At 41.6% G+C, this 16,225-nt stretch overlaps 1 protein-coding gene across 1 annotated transcript in view; it reads left to right on the plus strand.

Annotated features, from left to right (window-relative positions):
- The first annotated feature begins 884 nt into the window (after window positions 1–884).
- The window catches only part of rnf43 (ring finger protein 43), a 33,619-nt gene continuing 18,278 nt past the window's right edge, over window positions 885–16,225 (plus strand). The window contains exon 1 of the mRNA XM_030068922.1: window positions 885–984. The gene's annotated coding sequence lies outside the window, so the exon portion shown is untranslated. The remainder of the gene's footprint in view (window positions 985–16,225) is intronic.

Below are 16,225 nucleotides of genomic sequence, written 5' to 3' on the forward strand. Positions count from 1 at the left end.
AGACTTGGTGCTTTGAAAGTGTTGTTTTAACCATGAATTTTGTCTTGGTCCATGAAATTTACTTTATCAGATCACTCACTTCTACCCAACAGTGGCAGTGCAGTCTGCTGTTCACATCTCGTTGTTTGGAGCTACACTTTTTGTTCTGTACTTGCTCTGCATGGGGTTTATCGACTGCCATCATTTTCATAGTGAAATCTCTTACAGCAGTGGTTTTAAAAGTGACCTTGAGGGGCCGTCAACAAAATGAGGAATCAGTAATTTCACTATAATTTAAATAATTAGAATTTGTGTCCGGACAAAATAATGTACAAATTATTACTTTAGCATTATTCTTCATTATTTTGTCAGTGTCAAGTATGACAACTAAACAATTTCATACTAAATACAAACAGATCATTTTTTCCTATCAGGATCCCTGGGGCAAAATCACTTCCCCAGCTTGATGAGAGCAATTCTATTTCATCTGCTTCTTTAAAATACAAACTTACAGTATTTAACTTAAACCAACATGCCATGACTACTTTTCAGACTTCCTTTTTCCAAATGTCAACATGCGCTAAAGGAATACATTAGTTTCATTATAGTGGATATAGTGTGACCTGGACTGAAGTGTTGCAGTGCTACTCATATTGTTACAAATTTCTGCTGGTGCAGGACCCTTTGCGTGATTCCAGTACGCTCAGATGTTTTGTCATTTTGACTGCATCATATTTCATACTGTGTGAAACATGAACCTGCTATCTCTTAGATATTTTCCCCTCTGAGTCAATACTCTAAGTCTTCATGCAAGATATGTAACATTCTCCCTAATAATGTTAAATATTAGATGTTAACCTCTCTTTGTGTCTCTGTCTGTCTTTGTTTCAGTATCACCCTCTGTCTCTGTGCAACACAAGTGAGGATGAACGACAAGAGAGTGACTTCATCACCATTGTCAAGCTGGAGCGCAGGGTTCCCCGCTGTCTGCCACTGCTCGACAAGGTAGGAAAACAAACACGTCATTTGATATGTCAGTCATGTATGTTTTATGTTTTTTACCCCACCTGCAGCCCTAGTTGAACCTCACGAGCAATTATCCTCTCTTTGACCAATACCCCTTTAAAACAGAGCGTCAGGCGGACAAACCATCCTCTAAGTCTTTTCTTTAGTGCTCCATCCGTTCTTGGATCCGGACTTGAAAGGGAAGATGGTTTGTTTGGCAGGAGCTTTGTGTGTTGTTCAGGACGATGGCCATGGATGTGATCTTTCAGAGAGAGGGCCTGGATGAGGGGAGGGGGTGGGCTTAGCTCAGTGCTGCTATGTCGCGGTGGCAGTGAGCCCTGGCTTTGGATGTGAGGTTTTCAAGCCCCAGCTGTCACTGGTTCTATCCCAGCCAGCCAGCCGGCCAGCCCGCCAGAACCAGACACTTGGTGCTCTCCATTTCTGCTTCCCTCTAATATGAATGCAGCCAGAGCTCCATAGATTCCACCCACAATGGTTTAGATGTATGTGTTGCTGCAGTGGAGTTGACCTAAATCTCCCTTGTGTTTAAGTAATCTACCATGCACTGGCTGGCATTGCCTGACTTTAAAGTAGTGTGATTTAAAACTGTCGCTATTTTTTCCTAGTTTTTCAAGTGGTGACAAATGAGCAGGCAGGAGTACAGTTACGCGACTGCCTTTTTTTAGGTTGTGTTTTCTTTTCCCCTAATTTAAAGCCATGTTTAGGAGCTGCCCGCCATGGCGACGATGTAGAGACATTCCCACACTTCCCTGGTCCTTTCTTCTTCCTCCTCCTGTTGCTCCTTCAGTGGGAACCAAACCAATGGACAAGGGGGGAAGAGGGTTGTCACTCAAGGCTGACTCCAAACAATTTTGATTAAAGCCTTATTAGCAATACTGTGTTGTCCCCTAAACACAACATGGTCTCTCCCTCATGCAAAAGCGCCCTTGAACAAAGGGCTGTTGCTTCCGAGTGCTTTCTCCCGCCCAGCAGATAGCCTTTGAGATCAGGAGAAGCAAAGCAGGGAGGAGGGGTCTGCCTTGTTGTTTTGGTTGTCTGGAAAGTATGTGTTGCAATAAACTTCGCTCCAGCCACCTGCATCCTTGTTTCCTTAGTGAGATTCAAAGCTTTTGGTTGCGGTGGATTTACAGGAGATTTATCATGCAGCTGCTGAAGAGTTTGCAGTCGGCCTTTTTAAAGAGGATGGATCAAATGGTTTGGATGTGCAGCGCTGGGTCAGCCGTGGCCTCTGGATGAAGCTTGTTTACAGTTTAGTCTGACTATCCAACCCCACTGATCTATAGATACTCCATCGGCCACAGAGGGCTCATGTTGCACCACATACGGCTGAGAATAGACCATAAAAAAAACAAAGTGACGCTCAAAACTTTGGGGGATAAGGTTTCATTGTTGTCCTTTGTTTTTATTTTGGTTTTCCAAGGCTCCTATCCCCGGCGACATCATGAACATGGGGGATGTGCCAGATTCCTTTCCTGATTTGCGGTGATTTTTCACTCTAATGCTCTATATTTTACTGCTTTAATTGCACAGTTCCTCTGAAAAGCTTTTAAGGTCAGTGCCAAAGGAATTCCACATGCAATTACAATCAGAGTTTATCTCCTAGGGATGGTATCTGCAGTAGTAAACATCGTTTTGACATCGCAGGACATATCAGCTCAAAGAGTGAAATAGCAAGCATGTTCTGGGCTTTGATTCATCCTTTCTCTAAATGCCCGCAATAGGAAGTGGTGCTTTGGACATGTTACTGTAAGCTTTAACCATCGCCCTCTCCTGGTACACCCTGCATTACTGGGCATCTTTCATCCACATTCACACACTTGAGTTGGATGATGAGCAGTTTTCCTGTGTAGACATGCTTGGACTGACCAAAAGTAAGGCTAAGTTTATAAGCTGGAGTAAGCCCTACAGCACTGCCAATTTAAGGATACTTCACAAATATAACACCAAAACTCTAGGTTTTTAAAGACATAATATAGTAATTCCAGCGGAATAACAACAAGAACAAGAACAAGAACAACAAAACAAAAACATAACATGTTGATATTGATATAAACATATATATATATATATATATATATATATATATATACACACACACACACCACAGGGAAACTAAAAGGTCCCATAGTAATATCATAGGAATCCTAAAGGGATATTTCACAAGATACTGAGGAAATTACTCAAGTAAAAATAAACTCACAAATAAAATCGTTAACAACTCAGTCAAATTTTAGGGTAAATCATTATGTAGTTAATTTTGATGGTCCCGTTATCAAGCCCAGGCTACTTCTGGGTTATATCAAAAGGTAGTAGTCAGTCATAAGAGGTGAAACACCAGGATAATAGTGTTTATTTGACACAACTGTAGTCATATAGTATTTATTTTTTATTTTTCATTTTTTATTTTTTATTATACTATGCCCCATAAAGTCAACAACAGGAAACTACTTCGAATGTAGCTTATTTAAAAAAACAAACAAACATGCTAAATAGAGATTTTGCGGTGATTTTCTAACCATCTCTGTTTTCAGATACCGTGCGGTCTCTATGCAAATGTCTAAATCAGAATTCCTCCACTGCTTTAGTGGTTTCCTCTGCACCATTAAACAACATAATACAAGCAGAGGCCACTGGTTTTCCCTCCCAGCGTGTTGTGAGAGGAGCACCCGGCCTGCTTTGCACTACCCAGCCTGAGTTTTCTGTTTACAGTAAAGCCTCGGAAAGTTTCTCTAGCACACTCACAGAGCAACACCTGACCCAGACATCCCAGCCGAACAAGTACTCCCAGTCTAAACTTAATTTGAGGTTTATGTTTCTTTAAGTAAATTGTGTAAACTGTGCGGGCAAGAAATGATAATGTTCAAACTGGAGATGATCCAGTGTTCTTGCTAGAGACAGCGAGCAGCCTCTCTCCCACACAAACTGCAAACTCTGTGAAGCACCATCAGTAAGAGACCATCCTTTTGTGAAAACAACTCTCACAGTGATCGAGTCTTTGGCCCGTGTCTGAACTTGTTGACTCCCATAGAAAGCCTTGCTTATTGATTCTGCTGCTCTTAGATGAAAAGCTTTTTGGCCCAATTGTGCAGTAATCCTGTTTTCTTTACCTGGGGTTTTCAAAACACTGACTAACCATGTGTGCATGCACATGTGTGCGTGTGTGTGTTTATATGTGTGTGTGTGTGTGTGTGTGTGTGTGTGTGTGTGTGTGTGTGTGTGTGTGTGTGTGTACATGTGCGTGCATGTGATACTCAGCTGTGACAATGACCTTTCCCAAATTGCAAGGTTGCACATCAGATGATGAGGCAAAGATTGGGGTTCCCACTCTCTAACCCTTTGGTTCTGCAGCAAACCTCACCGATGGCATGTTTACTAACAGAAAAATGGAAAACACCCGAAAACAACACAACAGCACCAGAAACAAAGTGTAAATAACCAGTGACTGTTTTAAAAAGCGTTTTTCATGTGTTTTAGGCTGAAAGCCAGAAAGCAGTTTGAATTCTATAATGACGAAACACTGAAAGACATTTTAAACATCAACATATCACATCATCTCTACTACAGTCAATGATAAGCCATAAGCAAATACCAAGTTGGTACAAGCTGCAGCTCAGTTTAGACTCCGGCTCAGTATCATAATGAAGTTACTCATCCTCGACTGCAGCTATCAAATATAAAACCTGCCAGTTTGAGAGGAAACAGCACCCACCTCATCACAGTCCAATCCAAGCTCCACTGCTGCATCACCCCTCAGTCAGTGCTTTTCATCTTGGAAAGACAACGCTGACATTCACTCAACTTTTTGATTTTTGGCCTCAAGATGGTTATTCTGAGTCTTTTTCCTTGGAGATTTTTGTTGATGAGCACTGAGTTTCTCTGGGGTGTCCAGCCATGGTGGTTACAGTGTTTCTGCACATGCGAACTACCCGGTTCTTCTTCTTCTTCCCAGGAAAGACCTGCTGACGCCGGGTGTTTAGAACAGCAAATGTAAAAGCTTTGTAGTGGTGTAGCGGTGTAGATTGCATCACTATTGTGTTTTATCAATTGGCAACAGATAGTAGGAAAACGGGACATTTATTTCTATGAAAATGTCACAGATTATTAAATCCAATGACCAAACATATCTCCCCACTCACTTAACTGCTTGAAAAATCTGTCCCTCACGAGTTACCTCAACTGTGAAAACTGGTCTGGATGGCCAAATTGGGCCAATAATCTTAACAGAAGTCTTGTAGCGTGGCCCAAGTTTATGTTCAGGAAGAGTAGTCCCAGTTACAGGAAGTGCTAGAAAACAAGGGAGACCCGTGGAGGGAGGAATAAATCATGGTCCTCGTGACAGTGTTTTTGTCTCTCTCTCTGTGATTGTCCATGGGGGGGTGACACTGACCTCAGGCTGTTCCTGCCTGCTGTTTTTTAGCGTAGACTGAGGCTGGAAACACACAGCCTGCCTTTGGCCTGTTTTTCTTCGGTAGCAGAGACAAACGTCTCCAGTTCATCAGAGGCGACTCGAGGAGGAACACAGGAGAACATCTGGAAAAGGGCTGTATTTCAGCTTTTGAGAGCAAATGCAAAAAGCAGCAGGTATACACAATGGACATTTTGGCCGGTATGAAATGCATCAGTGTGAGCAGTCTTCTGGACTGGCTTTGATTTCTCTCCCAAGAAAATCCATTATTTGCTCGTCTGTGCCAGACAGTTGCAGTTTCCTCAAGGTCATATATTTTCCCTTTTCTTTCAAATTTGATCTTCTGTCACAGTTTTGTGACCTTGGTCGTGCCTTACCCAGAGACTGGCAAGGCCCGACCACTTCTTGCATCATTTTATACATCTTCAAGTCTTTTTCAAAATCTTTGAAGCGCACCGACAAACAGACACTACAGAATTTAGATCAGCTTCAGACGTGAGGTGAGCTATAAATCAGAGTATAAAAAGTTGGGGAACCACGTGGGGCATTTGAAATTCTGTTTTTCAGCTTTTCCTTCTTCTGAAGCAAGGGGTCAAGGTACAAGCGCTTTCTTCTTGTTATCCTGTGGGCCATATTCCTTCTTCACCCTGTCAGTTAGGTTTACTTTGCTTTGATCAGTTCGTCTTGAAGGCAATTGCTTTGACTGTGATGTAGGACTGGCTTTGGGCCTCTCCCAAGCCTAGCTCTGTACATACCTGCCAACCTAGCAAGAGTCAGTGTGAATGGATTGCACTGCCAAAAACCTCCATCTCAATAAGACATATAGTCTCATATCTAGTCTGAAAAAATCTGTTTGTTTTTTTTTCTTACTTGTTTGAGGATTTTTCCTGGGAACAAGTAAAAATATGGTGAAACAAGGCAGAATAAGGCAGATCAACCTGCTAGGATTTAGAAAATGACACTTGATTCAGGAAAGCTTGAGAAACAAGTTGACTTACTGTGGAAACAAGTGGGATTATCTCATCTTATCTTCAGATATTTTAACTTGTTTGAAGCAAAACAGGGTTAAGACAAAAAATATGTTAACACTAACAATATGAAGCTAAATTACTTGTTAAAACAGAGATTTTTTGCAGTGTGGGTGATATAGAGTACGTCTACATCGTTCTGTAACATACATCCCAGATATTTTTCATACTTTTACCCGGAACTATTCAGTGTTTCCCTACCTTAGGCACTGCATGCCATCCATTCTCTCTGTAGGAACGACAGGATTAATAGACTCACTAACCAACTCCCTCTGCATGTGTGTGTTTGACCCTGATGGCACACTCTTTTCCCTCCTGTTTCCTCTGTTGCTAAAGTTAGGCGCTGTCGTAGCTCACCATATCAAAGTGTAGACACCCTAACTTGGCAGGAAGGACTTAGCTTTGAATCCTGCTCTGTTCATAACACCAGCTAATGACTGCGCCCTTCTTTTCAGTCACTGAACTCATTATGGTACTTATTATTCCAATTATGTTACCCATATTGTAGCTCACTTAGTCCACATAGCTATGAGGCTTGTATCATTTGTTTTGTCTTTGTGATAGGTGCTGGTCGTGACTGTTACAGTGGAGGTATTTTCCCAAATCAGAACCCACCGTCTCTCTCCATCCTTCCATAATGTTTACACTCTGATACGATCAAGGAAGTGACACTCGCAGGGCTTTTGATAAAACAAAACAATGGGAACCTTTGTGAGTCCATCCACTAACCATCCACCATCCTGAATATACACACACCTCATTAAAATGAAACACGTCCAACCAGCAGTGTTCATATCAGCTGCAGTCTCTTTTCTTTCAGTGTTACAAGGGAGGATTTTTTTTTTTTTTTTTGTGGTGTTGTGCTGTTAATGGTGGTATGGGTTTGTTTACACATATGCATACTTGTGTAGCAGATGACTGATGTGGATGTCAACTTGAAATTAAACTTCATTGATATGGCTGTAATAACCTCTGATCCTATGAAGAAGGATCCAACACTGGTTTTGACATGAAATGTAGGCAATTTCCATATTTGCTCAATCTGATTTTGTTTATTATTAAGGGTCACCCACAGAAATAGTAGCTTTTGATAATAGCAGATGGTAGCATATAAATATATTGGTTGTGTGTAGTCTGTTTTGCAGAGTTTGTCCCTGTTGAACACTGTGCAATCTGTCCTATCAAATCAAAGCCAAAAAAATGTCCATGTCAAACAGACTTCTGACAGCCTGCACTACTGGCTCTGTACAAAGCACCAGCATCCAAACTTCTGTTGTTCTATGGTCTAAATGGATAACCCACTCAAATGTGATGTCTCCCAGCAAATTATCTTTGCTCTTTGTTACAAAAAAAGGATATAATTATGTGTACAACAGGGGTGATTCAAAATTTTCACGGGTAATTTAATGTTATGTGTTTTAAGTAGCCCTACCTGGTCCTGGCCACTTGTAAGTAACCCTAACACATGCTGATGAATATTTCTGTGGACACACCACAGCTGATGAAGACATGAGTGGCCACTACACTTTGAACAAGCTTGCTTCTTCAATCCTTTTACAGTGTTGGGGGCTAACTAGTACTATATCATAGATAGAGTTGATAGCGAACCATCTGCTTTTAGGTTGTGATGCTCTGAGTTGTAGCTGGTTAGGAGTTAAGGGAATCCTCACCCCACATTGTCATGACTGTCTGATAAAAAAAAAAAAAAAGTTGTCAATCGCATGCCCTGCAGAGAATGAGGGTTTAAAAAAATCCATTTACACAAGCAAGGAATTGATCTGTAACGTGGACGAACATCAGCAAAAAGGACATGAAAATGTCCATTTGAATTTCTCCGAGTCTTCATGTACTGTAATCCAAGACTGTCCATTCCTATGTTTGGCATTTTTCTAAATCGATGTACTTTTGCCTAAAAATTGCCCAAAAAAAAAACAAAAAAAAAACAACCTCCGCCACATGCCTCACGCACAAGCACCAGTCGGCAGGTTTCACCAGGCCAATCATGCACATTTTTCAGGAATTTTTATTTAAACGAATGTGGTTTGTTTTACGTAGATACATACACATATCTCTGTCAATAATGTGTAGGCCTTTTAGCTGTCTTGGCTGGTAAAAGTTTTTCTTTGCAGGAAATAACACTGCTTCCTTACAAAACTTCCAGTATCAAAGTCAAAAAAGTATTAGCTAATCACATGATTTTTATTAGGTAAACCTAAATGTATTCTGTGGCTCATACCGTGTATCAAGACATCCTGGGTTTGAGTCTGGAACCAAGACCCTTGTCACATGTTAGACCCCTCTTCTCTCACCTAATCTTTCCTGTCTTTCCTCTTTGAACTATTTAATAAAGGCAAAATACCAAAAAAGATTAATAAAAAAAAAAAAAAACACAGTATATAGTAATGGAAAAAGTAGGTTATTTACTCAAGTGAAGTGCAAGTGCCTCTACTGTGTGTTCAAGCATAGTATTTGAATAAAAACCCTGCACCACCCCAGGTGTTGAGTAAGAGAGGCACAAAGGAAAGTTGTAGGAGATACGGAGGGGACTGCAGCGTTGAACATGCAGGTTTTAGCATGAAAATCTGCAGCCAGTTGTCATGGATCTCCATGAAGCATCTGCTGTGTTTGAAGTCTGAGGTGTTAAGTCTTCCGTTGTCGTCACACAGACTGGACAGCACATTCCCATGGGACTGGGCCAGCGGACACTCTGAACGAGGAGGAGCCCTGAGTAACTGGAATATTATTAGGTCCCAAACACCAAAATATACTTTGACTCATTGTTAGTGAAGCTTAGCTTGTCTTCGAGGTCTTGTACACATTCAGTATGATTTCAGTAAATATTTTATCAATATGCTGAATATACGACTAGCTGCTGTATCAGTTCGCCTCCTGTTGTCAGTGCTCGCCCAGCACAATGAAGTGCTGTTGTCTGTTTGTGGTAACCCCGGTCCCGCAGACACTGGGCTCAAGCAGAGAATAAATCTAAATCTAGTTTAATCGCTGTGTCCAAATAAGCAGTAAGCCTCCATTCAGTGGCCCAGCGATGTGTGGCCCAGCCCTCAGCCCCGGGGCAGCACTGAGTGGTGAATAAACATATTCCCAGCATGAATAGAAAGTAAAGTCCTCTCCAGCCTGTCATTGCTTTATTTAATTACAGATTTGAGCTTTTTTTGTGATGAGATGTTCTTTTTTTCTCTCTCTTGCTCTCATTCCCTCTATGCTAGAACTAGGAATAATAAAGTGCTCTTTATTTCATGTTGAAGCTTGGACTTTTTCCTGTTAGTTATGCAAAGAATGGGGTTTAACTTAACAGGGGAAAGCCGAGGTCACCAACTGGTGATGGGGAGAGTTCGCACACATGGCGGGTTGTGGATGGGGCGAATTAGATATACTGTACTGTGGCGTACTTTAACAACTGCAGGATTAGCCAGCACAGGAACAAGACTTTATCACTGGGGGAGACTTTTCACAGAGAACTTGGCTTTGTGAGAGGCTCAACAACGAGAGGAACACTTCATTTTCCCCTCCTCAACAGTGGGAATGTGCATTCCTCCTTTTGTCGCCACTTCAGAAACAAGTGACACACTTTGCATTTTCACAGCCATGTGTGTGGTTTGTGTTGTGTGAGTGTTTGTGTGAGTGTTTGTGTGAAAATGGATGGAAAACAAACTTTCTCAGCGTGTGTATTCTGAATTTAACTTGTCTGTTCAGGTGAGCAGATGGGTTATGCAGGACAGTGTGGTTATGCAGATCCCAGTGGATGGATAGAATTATTGCAGTAATCCCATCCATCCACTGGTAAATACTGACCTTGGGAGCAAAGAGGTGAGTCTACAGAAAAGTACAGGTGAAGGGGAAATTCTTCCATCCATCACGTGTTATTCTGATGAATCTTTGATGGATGATGCTGTTTGGCACTGTCTGTTGACATTTAAAAGTATTCCAGGTGTCCTGATGGGCAGGCTAGCATTAAAGGTCATGACAGGCCATAACTGCAACACCACTGTTGCAGTTTTGACCAAATTTGTTGGACTGATGCATCTCAGCACTGCATTCTTGCATTTTCAAAATTCCACCAACAAGCCCAAGAGGGTCATTTCAGTTGCAGGTCAAAACAAGGTAGCATGTTTGTTGTTGTTAAACACCTTGAACACCTTAAAATTTTAGCTTACTTAGCTTAAAAGTCAGAATAAAACATTTTATAGGACAATGGAACATGTATAAACTGTATCTGCTGATTTCGAACCCAAGATCTCTGTTTCATGGTTACATCTTTACACCAAATAGAAAATATTTAGATGTCATGTGCATATTTTTATACACACTTCCCTGTAATTCAGCAGGACATGTTTGGTATCCCTAGAAGCCGGGGGATCTCCGCTAGAATTTATAATTAAGTTATGTAGGTTTGAATGAAACCAGGCTGCACAGCATGCATGTGTAATGACTAACCTAAGGAGAAGAGCCTCATTGTTTAATATCCAGTCAGCCTGCCATCAACATATGACCAGAGGTGTTTGAACTGCGAGAACAGAGGACAATATTGTGGTCATCATTGTAGTCTTTTAAGTCCAGAGGTGAGAAGGCCTTACGGGTCACAGCTAAACAGATGTCACCTTGACCTGCAGCATTGTGGTCATTCAGCACAGTGCAGCACTGTCATCATTCCTGCCAACGAGGTGTGAGTGATTACAGAAGTTCGTGAGCTTCATTCTCTCCATTCATTCTGTCACCTTAAATAGCTGGGAGATTCTCCGGTCCTGAAGGTGTGCACATTACTCCTGCAGTGTGTGTCAGGATATTTACAGCCTGTCCAACCCTGACAGTAGCTGAGCTCTCATCCTCATGTCTTGTTCTCGCTGGGTTTCTCTCCAGTTCCCGATGCCAACGTTGCTAGGCAAAACATTGGCTCTCAGGTGATGGCACAGCAGATCTGCCTCGCCACACTTACATAAAACTTGGAAGACTTTACTGTTTGCTTGCCGGAGTCTTGTTTTCAGTCTCCAACTAGTGGCGATTGGCAGCTTGTTGCTCTCCCTCTCTCACTTTTCTCCTCTTCCCTTCCCTTCCCCACTAAAATGAGACATGGCCTACGTACTGGCTCTGCTCTGTTACCACATGAGAGGCGAGTTCAAGATCCTCTGAAGCACACACAGTCATCTCCCTTTCAGGGCTTTATTGTTGTTGTTGTAATTATGGTGGTAAAAAGGAACACAGAGTTGCCGGTGGTCTGCAGTCCGATTTGGGTTTGTCGACAGCATCACCACAAAACTTTTATATACAAACAGTGAGATGTCTATGAAGCCGCTTAGTGGGAAGGACTTTTCCAAAATAGAAGCAGTTGGAATATCAGCCAGTTTAGTTTATATTTAGTCTTAAAATTGTATTTTTCTATAACTGAAAAAATCTGCCAGTGGGATCAGATGATGGGATCAGATGATTCCACTTGTTTCCAATCCAGTTTCACTTGTTTCAGCAGTTTTCTTGAAACAGGTGTCACTCAGAGTGTCTCAAAACAAGTAAAAATGGCAAATTAAAACACTTGCATCAGGAAAAATTATGCCTGATTCACGAAAATTGCTAAAAGAGGTTATTTTACATTAAAAACTGCTGAAACTATCATAGAGTATAACAATTAATGTTAGTTTATGCCATAATAAACATTAAGTAACAGGTACTAAACATGAAGTAACAGTTAACTAACCGTTAACTAATGTGCCTAAGAATCATGTATTCATGCTGTTCATGCTAAGATATTAATTTATATGTTATTTAAGGGTTATTGTAGATATTATTAACATTAGTAAATGCCATATTAATCATTAACTAACAGTTAATTAACGGCATTAACTAACATTAACTAACGTTAATTGTTGTACTCTTATTGTGTACTCTTAAGTGTTACCATATTAGGTTGAACTTTTGTCAAGATGTTAATGATCATTACTACAAAATTGGATATCTGTCTGCTGTGAACAAAAATCAGAACATCTTTGTGTTTGTGCAGGTGTGTACCTGTGTGTGCAGATGTGTGCATGCATGAGGAATGGACTGATACAGTGCAGTTAGTATTGTCTGGTATTGGCTTTAAAAACGCACTGCATTGGTCCAATATTATTTTACTGTCAATATTTGGCTGATTGTGGAATTGACACCTTTTTTCTAGGAGTGTGTCATTAATGCATCTGTCTTTTGTATCTTAAGACAGGCCTGTCTGAAGAGCTGAACCTATGTTGCACCAAAATTTGTATTGCAGTTTGTACAAAATGCATGATATGGGTATTGGTGTCAATATTGTCATGGATGGTGGGAAAATAGTGAATATCTGTATCGGCTATATCACTGCATCCCTAGTGTGTGCATAGATATTTGCACACACACATTTGCCTGTGTGATCTCGTGTGTACACACTTGGCTGTGTATCTGCTCCCTGAGGGCGAATCCTCTACTGTCTTGCAGGGTTGCTCCTGGTATTTGAGAATGCAAAGTGTTTGCGTCTCAAGGCATTCATATTAGTGCAGCACATCACTCACTTGTCACTTAAAAGGGAGCGACCGGGGGTCAGGGTTTCATCAGGCTGTCGTCAGCGCTCGGCATAGACGAGCTGAGAAAAATGTTGCCCTAAATATAGATCACCATGTCACGCTTATAAAGAGAGACAGAGCCCAGATGATACCATTCTGTGCCAAATTGCTGTTATTAAAATACTTCCATCCCAACCGGTTGGGAGACACCTCTAGTTGGTTGTGTGGGGGGTGTGGTGTGGTTGCTGTGGTACGGTTGGGTGGGGTGGGGAGCGGTGCACACACAGGGCGGGACAGCTGGTATATGGACGGATCTGGGAGAGCGAAGATTCCCTCCCTAGCTTGCACTTGTCACAGTGGCACTGTTTTTGCACTTGCTGAGAGGAATTCTCAATTGTGCCATCAGTTTTCAGCATTACTGGAAAAAAAAAACAGCCTTGGCCCTCGCACTCAACCTTGCCTGCAGGACTTAAGATGTTTTTCACACAGGGATGGTAAATAGGATCGTAAGATGAGTGCTTAATGGCCCTGTAGTTCAAAATGTGCTATGTGACTGCCTCTCTCTGATGAATGAGGCGTTCATAGGGCAGTAAGTTATTATTACCGTAGTATTAGTCCTTTGATCTCTTCAGCAGCTTGAAGCCTGGAGTTTTTTAGGGGGGCGGCTCGTGAAAATAGCTGTGCAGATGGGATCGGGCCTGGTCTTGTCCTGGCTGGGGGAGCGGAGGCCTGGAGGTGAACAGAGGCTCAGTGGAGGGGAGGCTGACTACTAGAAAGATCACACAACAGCTTCAGGGACTATTTGTTCCTACACTGCAAAAAAAGCCACTCAATTTTAACCACTCATTCGCTCTCACATTCAGTGTTAAAAAGCAGTTTTCTATTAAGTTTTTCTTAAGGAAACGTGGAATTATCTCATCCCACTATCGGATTATTTTTTTACTTGTTTAAAGAAACCAAACAAGATTTTAACACTGAATATTAGATTAAATTTTGTTTGTTGTAGAAAAAATCTGCAAATTCTTCAGTTAAGAGTGATTTTCTTGATACTATTAATACTAGTCAGCTGATCTGCCATATTCTGCCTTCCATGTTTATGTTTGTCTCAGAAAAAAATCCTGAAACAGCTTCGGAAACTAGTGGTATCCCCTCATCCCACTGGTTGATTTTCTCTCTTGTTTTAAGAAAAACAACATTTTAACACTGAAAATGAGGCTAAATGGCTTGTCAAGAGTTTTCCTTGCAGTGTAGTGTTTGAATGGATGGAAAATCATTTATTGTCTTATACTAAAACCGATCAGTCATGTTTTTTGTTTGATCCCTTTTAATGTCAGTTGAAAGAATCATGACTCATATGCAGGTTCAACTTTGAAGGTCGGATTTGCCAAGGACAGACAGTTTTATTGAGCCTGGGAAATCAATTGTATCATCATTGAGTACATAATAAGTTGGACTCCAAACAATGAGGCGCTTGCCTTGAATCTCTGTTACAGTCTCTTTCACTCTGTGTTGCTCGGAAGTCACAATAAAACGCAAGATGTTCTCCTCTGCCAGCACATTCCTCTATTAACGACGAAGGTGAGTAGTAAGCCTCGTGCTGAAAGAGACACAGAGAGAGGGAGAGAGAGGAGAGTAGGGAAGGGAAGGGAGCAGAAGCCAAGAAGAAGTCAGAGAGGTAGAAAGGTGAATGGGTTGATTCAGGGGAGTGGTAGAAAAGGCCAGAGGCTGACCTCTGCTAGCCTTGTCTGTCTGCTTTTTCAAGGTCAAGTCCACCGGCTCAGAAACAGGGCCGCTGACAGGAAAATTTGCTGCTTATTTGATTTGTTTTGTTTCCTCCGTCAGCTCTCCGCCTTTCTCCTCCCTTTCTTTGTCGTACCCGAGTCTCTCTATCCTCCTCACTTTCCTTCCCCCGTTTACACACCCAACTGTCTTTCCTCCCTCCCTCCATTCCTCCCTCCCATCCTCCATCGCTTCATCTGGCACGTCCCGGTTCTCATTGTGCAGCCTGAGCCGTTGGCCCTCTTTAAGATCTGCATTAGAATGTTGTTTTTATATAGCAGCAAGCGGAGGCATGTGGAGTCTCTTTTGAACTGCTCGGCAAACAGATGGAGGTTTTCACGCGGCCTTTATGAGATTAAGTGAAACATTCCCATAAAAAAGACATTTCCCCGTGCCCCTTGACTCTTCCTTCTGTCTTTCTCTCTCTGCATATATCTTCCTATCGCTGTGTCTGTGTCACTTTCTGTCTGTCTTTCACACTCTCTCTCTCTTTTTTTTTTTTTTTTTTTTTGTTTTAATTTGGTACGCCTCAGGCATGGGCAAGGGCACACCGCTGCTGAAAGTTAAGTGGAAAGTCGACAGCTTTGTGTTACCAATAACTACTTCCCCAGGCAGTTAAACACTCAGCATCTCCAAGAGACTGCAGCGAGCTGGCAAACAGATCTTGTAGGTCCTGCACCGTAGGTGAAGGGAGCGAGTTTTTATCCCTCTTCTACAGTAAGAACCCGTGTTACTGTAAGTCTGACTCAGGACGCTTAGTGCCAGGTGCCCCCTCTCAGCCTTTTAACATGGGCTTGACGAAAAGGTTCACAGTGCAGACACTGTGGCTCTATGTAATTCAGTGGGATACAAAGGCACTATTTAGACTCAGATAAAATGCTATTAGGAATAACAAAATCTGTCTTTTGGAGGTTTCCTATATTCAACTTGAGAGGGGCAAATCAAATCAAGGCAAACCAAGAAGTCAGTAAATCAGAGCTGCCTTGAATATTGCCTCACGTTAGTTCACAGATGTTCTAAATAAATCGGCTAACTCCACTAAGCCTGCTCAGTTGTGGGTAATCGGCCCGATTTTAATATGCTTCTTAAAATAGAAACATAGTAACTTAAAAATCACAAGAAAACTCCAAGGCACTCTCTTTTAAATCAATGAAGCATCAAGCCTAACCCCAACCCTGAACTCTCTGAAGTTTGACTCCCTGATAAAGTCTTGATGTTTATTTTAAAGGTCTAAGATGATCATGCCATGACAATAACTTAACTGTTTTACAGGAGAGTGCCTTGGAGTTTTCTTGTTATTTTTAAGTCTACATGTATTTGTATCCAAAGATCACCTCAAACAAACTCAATTTGAGTCCAGGAAGCGCTCCTACCCAAACATTTTTAGAAACATGGTAAAACTGGGTTTTTAACTATTCAGTAATCATCATTTGGTCTGGGTCTGAGTCTGTTGGTGGTTGAATTGGGTCTGGTTGGCCAGCATA

This window comes from Myripristis murdjan, chromosome 14 (assembly GCF_902150065.1).
Source record: "Myripristis murdjan chromosome 14, fMyrMur1.1, whole genome shotgun sequence".
Classification (NCBI taxonomy): Eukaryota; Metazoa; Chordata; class Actinopteri; order Holocentriformes; family Holocentridae; genus Myripristis; species Myripristis murdjan.